At 46.7% G+C, this 15,990-nt stretch overlaps 1 pseudogene; it reads right to left on the bottom strand.

The window, feature by feature from the left end:
• Positions 1-14,777: 14,777 nt before the first annotated feature.
• LOC129670037 (GTP-binding nuclear protein Ran-like) lies at positions 14,778-15,409 on the bottom strand (annotated as a pseudogene).
• Positions 15,410-15,990: the final 581 nt, after the last annotated feature.

Below are 15,990 nucleotides of genomic sequence, written 5' to 3'. Positions count from 1 at the left end.
ACCCCGCCCCGGCCCGCCCGGCCTCCAGGGGGCGCTGCGCCCGCCGCGCGCGCTCCTCCGGCGGCCGCGGCTCCGCCGCCCCGCGCGGTCCTTGGCTGCCCGCCCGGAGCCAGGCCGCGGCCCTGCGCCCACGTGCGCCTGCTCCAGCCTCCTTTCCCCAGACGACCCGGAGGGCAGCGGGCTGGCTGGCGGACGGCCGCGTGGGCCCCCGCTCGGCGCGGGCGTGGAGCAGGTGGAAGCGCCCCCCGGGGACGGGCGGCCTCCCGCCCCACCCGAGCCTCCGCGGAGCGTGGGTGCGAAGCCCGGTGCCACAACCCAGCTCGGGGCCCAGCCTGGCCTAGAAAGCGCCTTAGGCCTTAGTCTCCCAAGCCATTTTCTAAACTTGGTCAAAGTGCAGGGAAAGTCGCCACCCAGGGTCTTCAAGCTTTCTCGCCTTAGTTTCGCTGATCTTCCTGATCAGAGCCCGGCTCAGAGCTCAGGAGCCCTGAATCCCTTTCTTACATCAAGGTCTGTGTACATATGCACACTCCTGGGTGCCCGGATATGGTGAGATCTTACATTTTTTGTTTGTTTGCTTTGCTCTTGTTTTTATTTGTTTTTGTTTTTGTTTTTTTCTGAGACAGGGTCTCACTATGTAGTAGCCCTGGCTAGCCTAAAACTCACTGTGTTGACCAGGCTGGCCTCCAATTCACAAAGATCCACCTGCCTCTGCCTCCTAAGTACTGGCATTCGAAGGTCGTGGGCTGGTATAGCCAGCTGGACCTCTTGATTTGTTTCTCTGGAGTTGCAGTGTTGGACAAGAGGGAGGGCTGGGGCATCCATAAACGTGACTCTCAGAAGCTGACATCGCCTCTTATTCACCCTACTATGTGCTAGGCGCTGTGCTAGAGAGATGGACAGTTAGTTCTGCTGGGGCTTACAGACCAGGATGGCCCACACTGAGTTTTTCAGCTAGGGTGGACGCTGTTTATCAGACATTTGCTCCCTTGCAAGCAGCCAGACACAGGAGTAGCTCAGGTTTGGATTTTGTTTTTGCTGTGCTTTGCAGCTGTGCGCTCCCCATCCGTTACCAACAGTTTAAAGGGAGTAAAGGTTTCATGTGCACTCCCTGTTTCTGAGGTTTCCATCCATCGTGGCGTGTCCCCCTGGTTTGGGGCTGCGGGTGAGAACGTGGCAGAGTGAGACCATTCACCAGGAAGCAAGCAGGGAGAAGGCCCTGCATCCCTGTTCTTCCGCCACTAAAAAGATCTGTTTTTCTACAGTTGGGCTTTGCCTCCTGAAAGCCTTGCTACTTTTCAGTATCTCACAGGAAACAGACCATGCCTTCAGTATACAAGTCTTTAAAACCCAGGGTCCCATTTCTGCTCAGCATGGACTCTTCCTGAGCTGCTGCTTTGGCCCCTCGGTTTGTTTCAGGGTGCTCCTGTTACCCTTTCCATTAGTAATTTGTTTCTGCTTAGACTCCAGGGTCCTAAGAAGACAGTAACTCTCTTCAGTGCTACTAGTTAATGGAGTACCTTTGTGGCATGTTTTCATTTTATAAAGGCTACAAGGAGAACCATACTCCCTAGATAAGTACTTTTCCACATCTGTCTGGTGATGACAAGCTGGAGAGAGGCTTTCCCCCAAAGCACTATCTTAAATACTCTTTCACCCTAAACAAATATAGGTTGGTTTTAAATCCAAACCTCTATTAGAATGTTCTATGGTCCAGAGCATTGTCAGGAAGCTTGCTTTGTGGGTGAACAGCTTCTGAACCCTAGAAATAGGTCCTGGGCAGCTGGCATGAACTCTTAAACAGTGATGGGTCATGGACAAGCAGACCTTACCCTGGGTGGCAGTGCAAGTGGATTCGATTAACATTCACATCCTGGGCCACAGGCAGCAAGGGTGATTAAAGGCGGCCCTCAGCCCACAGAGCCCCAAATCCACAACTTAAGCTGACTCACCCCCCAAAGGCATGTTCCACACTAGAGCCTGAAAGCTAGCAAGTGGCAGGGTAGCCTTCTCCACCTCTCACGCTTTCCCAAGTTGCTAACACATGGATCCAGAGAGTCATTTCTGCTCAGGGGCTGGTTTTCCTTTTCCTGGATGCTTTAGCATGCGGACTTATCCATCACACCCTTAATTTTCGAGAAGTCCCCGAGTCAGCCATTAGGAATGATGTTGACTTTTCCAAATACACTTTTCTTTCACAATTCCATCTCGTTCCCTGGCAAGCAGCTGAGGCAGGGAGGGTTATGTGTTAGGTGGGGCACAGTTAGGCTGCTGTAATGGAGATCCCAAAGTGGAGTGCCTTAGGAAAGACGGAATTTTATTTCTTTCTTACATAGCAGTCCATGAGAAAAGCAGTCCATAATCGCTAAAAGGAAAGTTGTCAAAAAGTGTGGAAAGCCAGCCTTCTTTACTGATGCTCTCTGCCTTCTGTAATGCTTGCCCTGTGGCCTAAGGGGGCGGCTCCAGCCCCTGACATCACCTCTGCATTGAGGCAGCTGGAAAAGTTGATGAAAAAGGATACTTGTTCCTTTCTTTTAAGTGGATGGCTCAAAATTAATTTCCTCTCACAGCACATGGCTCAAACAAACAAACAAAACTGGGAACTGTTGTCTTCACCCAAGCTAGTTAAAACATAAGACCATGCTCTCCTACTCTGAGGCAGACAAACATCCCATGCTAAACATGAGCCTCACTGATGACTTGTCCCTTGCTCATTCTTCTTCAGTATTTGTACTGAAAGGTTGGAGTGTGGCGGGGGTCAAGGGGAGAGGGCAGAAAATGGATGCAGGCCAGTTAGGAACGGTGATGGTCGACCTTAACTGTCAATTTGATAGGGTTGGGGGCAATGTGGAGCAGTTCTGTGTCATCTGTCAGGGCAGTGAAGCTGCCCTAAATGGGGGCTGTACTCAGGGATGCGAATGGCCCAGGTGAACAGCTCGGAAGGAAGGCGTGACCTTGGAGTGCAGGCACCCCCTCTGCCCCCTGGCTGCTGTGAGCAGCTTGGCACCACAACACTCTTGCCTCCTCCATATCCCTCTCACAGCCTCACATGCACAGTGAAGGACAAACTGGCTATGGGTGGGAACCCCTGAAACCAGGAGCTAAAATAAAAGCCTTTCTCCTTTTAAGTAGTTCTCTGGAGTATTTGTCATCACACTGGGAAGCCTGTCTAAAATAAGAAGGCCAAGCAAGAGAAAAATGATAGCTGATTAAGCAAAATGAAAGCAGTGGTTAGACTCTATAAGCATTCCTTAGAAAGCCTAAGGTTTCCTTGCAAATGTGGACTGTGAGGGGGTGGGTCAAGCATGCCATTTGTTAGCACTCTATCCATTGGTTATAGTATAACTGGAATATAAAGTGTTGTCTACAGGTTCATGTGATGGGTATTTTGTCCCCAGTTGGGACAACTTATTGGGAGGTTATGGAAACCTTAGGAGATTGGTCCTAGCTGGAGAAGGCAGAGTACTGAGTTGTTGGGGGTATGCATCGGACTCTGGCTGTGTGTGTGTGTGTGTGTGTGTGTGTGTGTGTGTGTGTGTCTTTCTCCTTCCCTCTCAACTCCTTCTGTCTGCATGAGGTGAGACCCTCCCCAGCTATACACTTCAACCATGGTGATGTCCAAGCACATGTGGACTAAACCCAAAGAACCCAGGAACCAAAATAAGTTTCTCCTTTAAGTTGTTCACACAACATATTTTGGTCACAGCTATGAAAAATAACTAATTCATTCATTCACTTCATTTATTTCATTTATTCATTTACCAAATTGTTGTTGTGCACAGGGTTTGAGCCTGTGGATATGATGGAAGTGGAACAGATGTTCAACTCCTCCTTTTCTTGCTCAGAACCTCCAAGATTATCACTCTGAGAACAAGTCTTCACACAGACTTTACACAGACTCAAGAGTGTGAAGCACCATCTTCTTCTGGTCCTTTCACTTCTGTTCCTGCTGATGCCAGTTCCTGATGCTTCCTTAGGTGTTCTGGCTGAAGCAAGATCAAATCTTCCCTGGGTTTTCCCTTAGCCAAGACCAAATGGAGCAATACCAGGGTTCATGATGTAGAGATGTGAAAGGGCAAAGGTCAACACAGAAAAAGTGAGACACCCTTGACTGTCCCAGGTTACAAAGCCTCTGGCATCTCTAACATTTCTTCACGCTTGTCTGGAAGGACTAGTAAAGCTTCTTGGCTTCTTTGGTCACAGCGCACAGTCCCTGGATGTTGACTTGCCTGTGTGAAGGACACTTGTCTGATCATCTATCCTCAAGGAACTTGCCCTCATTCCGGGTAAAGAAGCAACCCTGTCCCAGACTCAGGCTGCGGGCAGCTCCTTCAGACTTCCTTGCAGCCTTCTCAGAACTCTTTGCTCAATAGTGTTATTCCTGCGTCCTGGGCCTCTCCCACCTCTGTCCATCTGCAGATCAACAGAGGTTTGTGGGATGTGGGTGGAGCTTGGACCGATGAATGAGGGGGTCATGTGTGTATGTGCTCGATGCCCCCATCAGTGGGAACAGAAAGAACAAGTCTGGAGCTGGGGGCCAGGTCTCCAACACTAAAGAATTTGACCTTGACCTTTGAGATGTTTCAAAAGTTATGTCACCCTGATCAAACTTGTGATCCCAGCATTTGGAGACAGGGATAGGAGGATTGTGAGTTTGAGGCCTGTTTGGGCTATATTGTAAGACTCTATTTTTAAAAGAAAAAGAATGAATGAATGAGGGAAGGAAGGAAGGAAAGAAAGAAAATTATTATACTTAACAGTTTATTATCTTGATTTACAACATTTAGACATATAAGCTATAATCACAGCACTTGGGAGGGGGAGGCAGGAGGATCAGGAATGCAAGATCATCCTCAGCTTAGTGCTGAGTTGAAGCCAGCATGGGTTACATGGGACGCTGTTTCAGAATACAGTTCGGACACAGTACTGAGATGTTTGTTTCTGCCCTTGCTCCACACTTGCACACCAGAACTTGTGGGTGTATAGGCTTGGCTGTGTTACCACTTGTTTTGTGATCTTCAATACTGCAGTATGGGAGAGTCCTCCTCCACAGCCCTTGCTTATTTCCAACATGTGACCAATCAGATTGTAAAGGAAGAGCCTGACCCCTCCCCTAGAAAGCTGACACACACACATGCACAAACACGAACACATGCATACATGCACATATACACACAGACACAGACAAAGACACACACACACACACACACACACACACACACACACACACACCCCTTTCTTCCTTGGACTCGATGCTCCCCACTGCTTCTTTCTTTCCTTCCTTCCTTCCTTCCTTCCTTCCTTCCTTCCTTCCTCCCTCCCTCCCTCCCTCCCTCCCTCCTTCCTTCCTTCCTTCCTTCCTTCCTTCCTTTCTTTTTTTCCTTCTTTCCTTTTTGCATTACTAGACTTTTATATTATGACAGGTCTCTCTCCCTCTTTTACTCAGAGACTATCTCTAGAGAATCCTGCCATGACACCCCTTTCCCAGATCTACAAGAGTTTCCTGAGTCAAATGCAAGTGTCTCCCCTTCCCTTGCGTATCCCAACCTGAAAGCCTGATACATGCTTATTTATTGTGGCCTCTTTACTTTAGTAGAATGCAAACTCCATGAAGAGTTTGTCTTCAAACTTCATTTTCCTTAAAGCTGTAATGAATGAATAAATGAATAGATGGATGCATGGAAAAATATCTAGAGGGCTGGTTGATCCAAAGCAGGTTCAGGCTTCCCAGCTAAACCTCAACTGAGCAACAAATCTGAAGAGAAATTCATTACTATGAAAATTCATGCCATTCACTTGGGGTGCGGTTAGCCTGACCAAGTCATATGAGGGTGACAGTCCAGAAGGAGAAAAGGCCTTCTTCCGAGAGCTCCATCATGGTGGGCTCATTGTTAAAGAACCCAGTGTAGGCCCTCTGCGTATATGTTATAATTGTGTAGTGTGGTGTTTTTATGGGACTCCTAAAAGAGGGAGCATGTACTGTTTCTGACACTTTTGCCTGCTTTTGGGACTGTTGTGATCCTACAAGGTTGCCATGTTCAGCCTTAACCTGATATGCCATGTTTGGTTGACATACCTGGGAGGCCTGCCTTTTTCTGAAAAGAAACAGAAGAGGAATGGATGGGGAGGAAGGAGAGGGAAAGAAAGAGGAAGGAAGAAAGGGGGGGCGATGGAGAAAGTGAGGGGTTGAGGGAGGTAGGGGAAACTGTGGTCAGGGAATAAATTAATACTAAATTAATAATAAAAAGAACCCAGTACAGTTTAATAATCTCTCAGCCTCTCCTTTCTTCTGTCCCTTCTTTTCCTCCTCTGCAGCCAAGGTTAAGGCCTGGATACACTAGTGTTAGAGATTATTATTAAAATTACTATTACAGCTGCAACTGCCACCTGTAAAGCAGAGCTGTGTTACCTGTAAATGACAATACAGGGTCATAGTCTCCATTAAACAGAATCTCCCAGATGACCTAGTTGGGGGTTCACTTTATCTGGATGGAGTCCACATGTCCTCTCCTTGGACCCCTTCTCTTACTCACACTTAAGTCGGAAGTCAGCTGGATGAAGAGAGTGCATTGTTACACAGTGGTGGTGTGGAATTCAGCATTTGAGCAGGAGACCGAGCTGAAACTAGATAGAAACAGAATGCTAAATGAAGGTCCTGTGCTGTCAAGGCTGACATTGCTTGGGCATTGCTGGCCAGCATCTCTATGTTTTCTTTGCCTTTAAAGTCTTTTCCCCAACATTATATTTTTATTTATTATTTGAACTTCATACATTGCACACTGATTACACCTGCTTCTCGTTCTTCCCAGGTCCATCCTCCCACCCTCGTGCCCTCCCTGCAAAGAGAAGAAAGATAACACACCAAGACCAATTTGTGATGCCCATATACGCCCTGAGCACGGCCGAACTCTCAGCCCCTAGAGAAAACTGAGCCCTTCGTGACACTGCACCTCTGCTGCCGTCTATACCCCTCTCCCCACTCCCCCTTGCCGGAAGCCATCGACTTGTCAAGCACTGCTCTTCAGCATCTTTATCACAGATTTTAAGGACTCTCTTCAACGGCTTCCTATATGGACTATTTAATTTTATTTTTGGGGGTGGGAGGAGGGGAGGTTGTCACAATACCTTCATACTCAATCCTGAGTCTGCAATCATCAAAAAGAAACTTCCTTGCCCATAACAGCCAGTGGTAGCTTGGACCATGGCCTTCCACATGATTTCCAGTGCACAGACCAAGGACATCCACAGACCACTGGCATCAACAGGGTCTCTGATAGCAACACAGACCGCAGATATCAACATGGCCTCCAACTCGGACAGCAACTCAGACCACAACACGGAGAATATGAAGTCTAGAGATGGGCCTCATGACCACAGTCCCCTAATGGCTAAAAGAAACCAGGGCTGGGCTCAAGTCCTCATCCTGAGGTCCATACTCACTCTCTGGATTAACCTTGATGAGCTTCAAAGAAACCTGCAGGGTGGGCATCAAGTTTCCACCAACACTGACACTTACTTAAAGAGCCCCTACTTGCAGCCCTCTCTAAATGATCTTTGTAATTGGGGTGAGTATGAGAGGACAGGCGCTTCACAGGCTTCACACAGAACACTCATAAAACGAGGGCCATTTAACTGATTGCTGTGCTTAATTCCCCTCCATCCATATAGGCTCTCCAGGCCCTAGCTAAGTAGTTAAGACTATTGTACGATAGTTTTCTGGACACAAAAGGCAGGCCTCTGGAGCCTTGCACTAACACACAGGCTATAAGGGTCACCTAGCCAGGCCCAAGGCAGATATTCCACAAGCTCCCACAAGCCCTGAGTGCCCACCCAGCAAGAGCACCCTGCTCCTTCAGGCAGATGCCACAAAGCCTGAGGTGCTGCTTGGCACAAAGCAGCTGCGCCTCAGGGGACAGCGACGTGCCACGGCTGCAGTCCTTGGAGATTCTCACGGTCCTCATTTTCAATTTGGTCTTTGTAGCTAAAGAGGTAAATTGAGAATATTGATCAGCTCATCAGCTCGCAATTAGGCTGTTCTTTTCTCTTTCTGAAATTTTCTGTAAAGCTTGTAGTGGGGAGGTGACGGAGTGTGGGCTCCCGAACCCCTTCTAGACTATCTTTTGGCCATCGAAGGCCAGGGTGCCTTGATTTGAGTATTTTTGTTGTCCCTTCTCATCTATCCACAGCATTGGATTTTGATTATTTGCATGAAGGAATGGTGCAAAGTGAGCAGAGTTGCAGAGTGGGAAGAACAGGTATGCTGGCTCAGAGAGGAGGCCCCAGCACTGCTGATCTGAGTTGCCAATGAATGCCAAGTTCTCTGTCTTCCTGAGGCGGGGGAAGGGGGAGAGGCAAAGTGCTGAAGAAAGTGAACAGTGATTATTCTTAGAAAAAGGCTGAGGGCCCAAGCTGAGGCAAAGAGAGAGTGGTGGTAAAAAGTAAAGTAAGCTTGTTTCGGCCATGCTACATTTTTTTTCTTTTTAGAAAATTACATTTATTTCGTGTGTAGACGTGTGGTGCGTGCCTGAGCACAGACGTGTGATGAGCAGCACACACGGGCAGAGCAGAGGACAACTTGTGGGAGTTGGCTCCCTCCTGTTACCGAGGGCCCTCACATTGAACTCAGGCCATCAGGACTGAGGGTAGGTGCTAAGCCAGCTGCTGCCCTCGGTTTTCTCCTTTGTGATTGTTTTCAGTTCTGAGGGCTGACCCCAGAGCCTCCTGCACAGCAGTCAAGTGCTTTCTCCACCAAGGAGCTCTCAGCCACACTGCGACACACCACCACAGCTGCAGCTTGGTTTCCAGGTGTTTAGACCACAGAATGTATAAGGCAAAACTTCAGATCCTGTTGCTGCTAATAATTATGTGCATGTGAAAACACACACACACAGAACCTTCTTTGGCCAATAAGTGGCGAAACATTTCTCTCTCTCTGTCTCTGTCTATTTCTCTGTTTCTCTCTGTCTGTCTCTGTCTCTCTCTGCTTTTCCTTTTGCTTGGTGAATACATAGACCCACTTTAGCTTCTTGAGAAGTCACAAAAGCATTTCCCTCTGGCTCAAGGCCTCTATACACACTCTCCCCTTTTCCCTGAACAATCTCCCTCTATCCTTCTCAGGGTGGTCTTTCTCTCAGCCTTCAGACTCCATTTTCAATATGGCCTCTCAGGCCAGGTGGTGGCCTTCCATGCCCCTCCCAGAGCCTTACCTGTGCTGCTGTGGAGCAGCTCATAGAGCCCCTACCAAGCTGATTAAGTGCTTACTTAGTGCCTGTTACATGGCAAGTTCCCCAAGGGCAGGACAGAGGTGTTTTATGCACATAAAGCAACAGGTACTCAGTAAGTTTTCATTCCTTTGCTCAAACCGAAATCATCCATGAGTCCCATTTCCATCTGACATCCATCCCAATAGCAAACCTTGTCTCTACTTCCTTTTTTAAATTTTAATTTATTTTTACTTTATTTGCATTGGTGTTTTGCCTGCATGTATGTCTGTGTGAGGGTGTCAGATCCCCTGTAACTAAAGTTACAGAAACTGTAAGCTGCCCTGTGGGTGTTGGGACTCGAACCCAGGTCCTCTGCAAGAGTGCTCTCAACTAGTTGAGCCATCTCTCCAGCCCCACCATTTTTACTTTCAATACTCATTCCAACGTCTTCCCATGATGAAGCCACCACCACATCACCCGGGAGGTTGTGGGAGCTGAGTAGCTCCCTGCAATCTCCCACCTTTGTCCAGACTGGGTTCCAGGCTACCTGAAGCACTGCAACTGCAGTGACCACTGTATCACTCTTTGCACAAAGTCTCTCATCACAGGAGCATCAGCCACCCAAAGGTCTAAGTGTGAGAAGTTAAGGAAGTCACAGAACCCAGGCTCCAGTGTTCAATATGAAGTCAGTCAGTGGCCCCTTCAATGGCTTTTATCATGGAGGGAAGTGCTCGTGGTGGGTTGGCTTGGCTCTCCTAGACATTAGGGACTAACAGACCGTGTTCACCATTGCAGTGATAAATGTTGCCAAATACGCTGAGGGAAAACTGAGACTTGCTCTTGTAATGTTCTTTGCTGCTGCTGAAGTGGCCGTGTAGAGCTACATCAAGTGCATTTGTTTATAGATGTTCTTCTGCTTAGGAGAAGCGGTTGATATTATAGCTTTAGCAATTGCATTTTGGAAGGTGGAACCAAGGTCCAAGGTCCTTTATCCCTCCAAAGACAGTCTGAATTAACAGACCCCACCAGCTGTTGTGGTACTTTGGAGTTGGAGAAAGTATGATGAGGTGGTCAAGGGTTGTCTTATATAGAGAGCTTGAGGCTAGCTTGGACTACTAGCCTCATAGTAATAGACATAGCACTATCTCCAAAACAACCAAACCAAACCAAACAACAATAAAAGACAAAAACACCAAGACAGAACCCTAATTGAGAGGTTTTGGTGGGTCTTTTAGCCCATTGCCTTCACAGAATAGCTCCTTGAGCAAACAGGGGCACAGGCAAGCTCTGGACTTCAATTCACATTTTGAGGCTTAAACATGGCTTGCATGGTAAGGGTGAATACAAGCAGAGAGAAAATCTTCTTGACGAAACCTTTCTTTAAGGCCCTGCAGCCTTGCAGTCTTACTAGAAGCATTAGAGAGCTGTGTAGCCCAGAGCAGCCATTTTCTAACCACGGAAACTAAAAAGTGACTGTGTGTTCTGAGTGGCACCCAGCACTCAACAGGCACTAATCAATATTCACTAATGACGTTAGGCCGCTCGGCGCCAAGCAGGAAGATAAGGCCATTTCTTGGTTGGCGTATGCGTGGGTAATTGATCAAAATAACTGCAAGGCTTTAAATGTTTAGCAATGATTAGCTAAAACCATCACCTCTAAACCCTTCCCACTTTGATAAACTCATTCCCATGAAAATACTCCGAACCTGAGGAACAGCAGGGAAAGCAGCCAATACCCACAGCTCAAAGAATTTCACATGAGCTCTATGAGTGATCTAATCTAGCCTTTGAATGATCTATGTAATGAATTACACTTTTTAATTAGGTGGTTTTTGCTTGCATATTGAAGCTTGCCACTAATTATAGCAAGGCAGGAGGTCACTTGATTGGTATGGGAAGCAAGGGGCCTTTATTTCATTGAACTAAAATACTGAACAGTTAATGTGTAGAGGAGAAAAAAAAAAACTCTAAAATTTATGCCTGTTCTCAAAATTCAAACTGTGAAGCTCCTGTTCATTTTTTTTTCTTGCTTAGTTTTATTTTTTTCCCTGACTCAAATCCCCTTCTATGGCTCATTGGGGGGGTTTTTCTTTGTAAATATCAGAATGATTGGTAAACACCCAATGACTCAAAACTATTATGGCAGAATAGCTTGGAAGCCTGGAGTTTTGCATTCTTAATGCCAGGGGGAGAAAACCCACCCTTTTGATATCAGTCACATTAAATGCCATTTAATTCCTGGCACAGCTGTTTCCAGATGTGACTTTATTTTGTTTCTGCCAGCCAGTCTGTGAGTTTCATTAACTTCATCATTAAAAACACAGAGAAAGCTTTCTTTTCATACTTCATAGGAAGCAGAATTTTTTTCAATTAGCAAAAGAGAGTGGTCATCACTACAAAGAGACTGCACTGAGTATCCTAAGTGACATTTTGTAAAGCTTCTCATTTTTTTCTTAGAGAAAGATTTGTTATTGCTGTTATTTGTGTGTGCACAACGCATGTCCCGTGTGTGGGGGTGCCCTCAGTCGGGAGGCATCACAGTCTCTGGAGCTGGAGTTGCAGGGGAAGTTGTGAGGAACCAAACTTGACATGGGTGGGGGAAACCAAATGTGAGCTCTCTGGAAAACACTAAGTACTCCCCAGCCTCTGAGCCTTCTCTCCACTTCCCCTCAGATGACTTTTAGGCTATACCCGAGGATCTCAATTTACTACTCTTTGTCCACATTTTGGTGATGCATTCTAATGGTGAGAAGATATGTAGAACATATTTGCTGACTCAATGTGCAATCCGTAGAAACATCAGGTCTACTAATTAGAAACCACAGAGTGAACAGAAGTTTTGACCTAAAGGAATTCTCCTGTCACTCAGAAGAGCACTTGTTCTCGTGCTGACACTTGAGTACCACCCCATGCTGAGAATGTAGTCGTGATGAATCACTGATTCCCTTTCCTTTGGGCTAAAGACTAGGAGCTCTTCTGGATGTTTTGGGAATGGGGAAGTCTGCTTTAAACCTTCCAAGGCTGCTGAATCTTGGATAACATCCAATTTGCCGTGTATTTGTCTCCGTGGCCAAAAAGATCTTAGGAGTCAGGGGTCCGAGTCTTTTCCTTTCTTGACTCCAAACACCTAAAGCCTAAACACTGTAGCCATGCCACAAACATTTGTTGAATTACTAGAATTATAAAAATCAAGACCCTGAAACAATACATTCTATTATCATTGATACTAATAGTAACAAAAAGACCCCCCTTTCAGAGAGCATATGACAAGCTAGGAATTATGCTACAGCTTCTAACAGTTTGTTTCATGTCATCAAAAGAGATCTTATCTTATTCCCTTTATCCCTCTGTGGCAGACAATACTAAACACAATCCATTCATAGCTTGTCCTTAACTAGAACCTCAGCCATGTTTGGAGCAGCAACAGTTACTTTCCGCCATTTCTATTTTTGTTTTGCAGGGTAGGCCATTGGCTTGGTGCTAGCTGATACGGTGAAGGAGAAATTTTGTCTGAGCCTTACAGGTTAAAGGACTCTTGGTTGTATGATCACCTTTTCTTACTTCCTGCCTGAGTCTTGGAGTATGTACCTGTAGGCAGATAGAACAGCCATCTTATTTCATTGTGGGCAAAAGCCTGGTAGGGGCAAGCAGATTATCTCAGTGAGGGGTGTGGGGTGAGCCTGAAAGCTTAAGGACCAGAGTTTAACGTCCAGTCTCCACATGAAAGTAGGTGGAGAGAATTGATTCCCCAAAGTTAGACTACATTTTTTTCTCTCTCTCTGTCTCCCTCACAAACACACACACACAAACAACTAACAATCACAACAATAATAAAATATATTAAAATCGAAGGCTGGCAGACAGGGGACTTGTGGTCATATGAGCAGTAGGACTTGCTGACTGGAACACTCTACTCATGGTAACAGACACGAAAATGCACCCCTGGATAATAGACGTAAAGCAGCCTCACGTGAGCTTTAATTAAAGAAATCAGGATGGCACAGATTTGGGGAAAACGGGTGTTTTATTGGATTTTTAGGGCATGGGGTTTGTGAGAGACCAAAGAATTAAAAATTAGGGGTTTTTTTTTGGGGGGGGTGTATTGGTTTAAAGTTTAAAGCACAAGCCTGAACAAAGGCCAGCTGGGTGGAGATATGTCCAGCCACCTGAAGGGGAGGAAATAGCCTTACTGTATTCTTTTCCTGCCCACTAGAGATACAGTTGCTAGGAAACCAGCCCAGATGGCCAGGCCAGAACCATTTATGGACTTGACGCCTAAAGTAAACCAATCATTTCAAAAGTCATTTTCCTTACCCAATCATGTAACACCAAGGCATGTAACCCACCACTTGTGGTTTTGCCCTATAAAAACTTTGTCCCCCTAGACTGTGCCACCGTATTCCTCTCCTGCTTCCACAGGAAGTTTTACAACCTGAGCTTGAGCTTGTATCTAATAAACCCTCATGTGTTTTGCAGCAGAGTCGATTCCTGGTGGTCTTGGGGGGGGGGTGTCTCATGAACTGGGCATAACACTTATTATGAAGATGAATCACAACCCTAAAATCTTGTCCTCACAGTTTAAGGGATTTCCCCTTGATACAGATATAAACTAGTGGCCAGAGTCTCCCTGACCAGACACTCTTCTATCCTGTTCCTGTTCAGTAGTGGCTTTTCCCCCTCCTCCTTTTATAAGTATAAACCTCTTACCCCTTGAGATTGAGCTGCCAGGTCCCACCTCTGATGACCTGCCAAACCTCCAGGCCCCACCCATAGTACTCTCCAGATGCAGGCTGCCAAGCTCTGGACTTGAAAACTCACCAATCCCTATCCTGGAAATCTCCACTCTAGAAAGTTTTGCCCCCAAGAAACCCTACATAAACCCTGTCAGTTCTCCATTGATTCTCTCCTGAGTGGAGGAGGCAGCCACTCTCCTAGTTTTTCCTTCCCAATAAATCCCTTGTATGAGGTTTGTTGTGTAGTGTGATTTTGTGGTTTCTTGACAGACAGGGAGTTTGGAAGGCTTGAGTATGAACAGAAATGACAACTCTGGGATCAGCTTTGGGGAGGCAAAACTGGGCTGAACAAGGGTTATATAGAACTTTTGGGAGGGGGAAATCCAGGATGGACAAATGTCACCAGCCAAAGGGCTAAGGTACTGAGACACCTCATTAGCATGGGGACACATTCCAGGAATCCCAGGTGCTTGATGAGCCAGTTCTTTTTTTTCTTTAGATTACTTGAAATACAACTTTATTCTGGTTCTACATGGAAAGAATGGGAATGACAGTAACAAACAGGGTTTCACACTGAGTATTGAGATGCAACTGTAGCAATCTCATCTTTGAAACTCAGGAAGGAAACATCTCTGTTCTAAACAGATAAATATGCAAGTTCAAAAGAAGAAAAAACAAAGTATGTTTTAACTGCCACATTCATGCCGAAGCCATTCTTCTCCTTCAGCATCCCAATGAAGCCGACACTGTTAGCTAACTAAGGTGGCACCACGCTGTCCCACTGACACTGCAGGACAGTTGCCTATAGAAGTAGACTCCTGACACAGGCTCCATCTTCAGTTTCTCACAGGTCACCCTCATCTGGGAGGGCAGTTGTCTGAGCCACCTCTCAATCATGTTCACACTGTGCTGCCAAAGTTGGGCCCATGCCACCTCAGACGGGGCAAGAGCAGACACGGCAACAAACTCCAAGTTAAGATCTCCAATGAGCTTTCTAGCAAGCCAGACCAAGGTGGTAATTACTCTTAGAAGAAATGTCATCGTACTGGAGATTCTTCTTTCCGTGCAAGACAACAGATTTTGCCTTCATCTTTCTGTCCTTAATATCCACATTTTGCCACAAAATACAATTTACACACACACACACACACACACCCTTACCAGATCTCTGTGCCAGTTAGGTATGTAAGTAACTCTTGCTGTTACATCAAACTTTATAATGGCACACTGGGTTTGGATGCAGTAGCCATCGCGCGGGCCCCCAAACTTCTCCTGTCTGCCTGTGTTCCACACATTGAACTTGGTGGGTCTTTTGTTGGTATGGAAGACGAGCAGGTGCACCTCCACACCTGGGGTGGCAACACACTTCTTGAACTTTCCCGTCAAGTGGTGCTTCATGAATGTCATCTTCCCAGTGCCGCTGTCACCCACCAGCGCGAGCCTGAACTGGACCTGCAGCTCTCCCTGGGCGGCCATCGTGCCTGTCCAACTGAAGCGCGCTGAACCCTTTCTTATCGGGAGAGAGGGAGCTGGACCTGTAATTTCCCTACGTGCTGAGACACTCCTCAGGTAGAAGGTGTGGGGTCTGGGATCCCCCAGGTAGGGAAGAGGAAGTGTCACAGGGAAAGGGAGTCGGTCATTTTGCACCTAGCTCAGAGCTTTCCGTAATGCCAGACTTCAACCTTAGCAGCAGGCTTTCTCAACATCTCCCTATCACCAGGAGAACTTTTCCCTCAGAGCTATAACGCTTCCATTGGAGAAGCCTTTTTCCTCAGAGCTGTCATACTTACAGTAAGGGTTAGGGACACCTACTTTATACTGTTAACAGGGAGGAAAGGAACTCTGTAACACACTGTATAGAGTGTGAGAACCTGTGTCCTGTCCCTACTCATTTTACCAGCATGCTTCTGCTGAAGGCCAAGTGAGGGCTTCCTGGCCTTTGCTCTTCCACACAGAACCACCCCTGCTGCTTCTAAGGACCTTACCTCAGGCTGGATCTGCGATCCTGCCTTTGCTTGTTTTCTGTATTCCTGATGCTATGGTGTTTGGTGGGGATG

This window comes from Psammomys obesus, unplaced genomic scaffold, assembly GCF_907164565.1.
Source record: "Psammomys obesus unplaced genomic scaffold, mPsaObe1.curated_primary_1811, whole genome shotgun sequence".
NCBI lineage: Eukaryota > Metazoa > Chordata > Mammalia > Rodentia > Muridae > Psammomys > Psammomys obesus.
The sequence above is the reverse complement of the archived record's forward strand: the minus strand, read 5'-3'. Positions and strand labels throughout refer to the sequence as shown.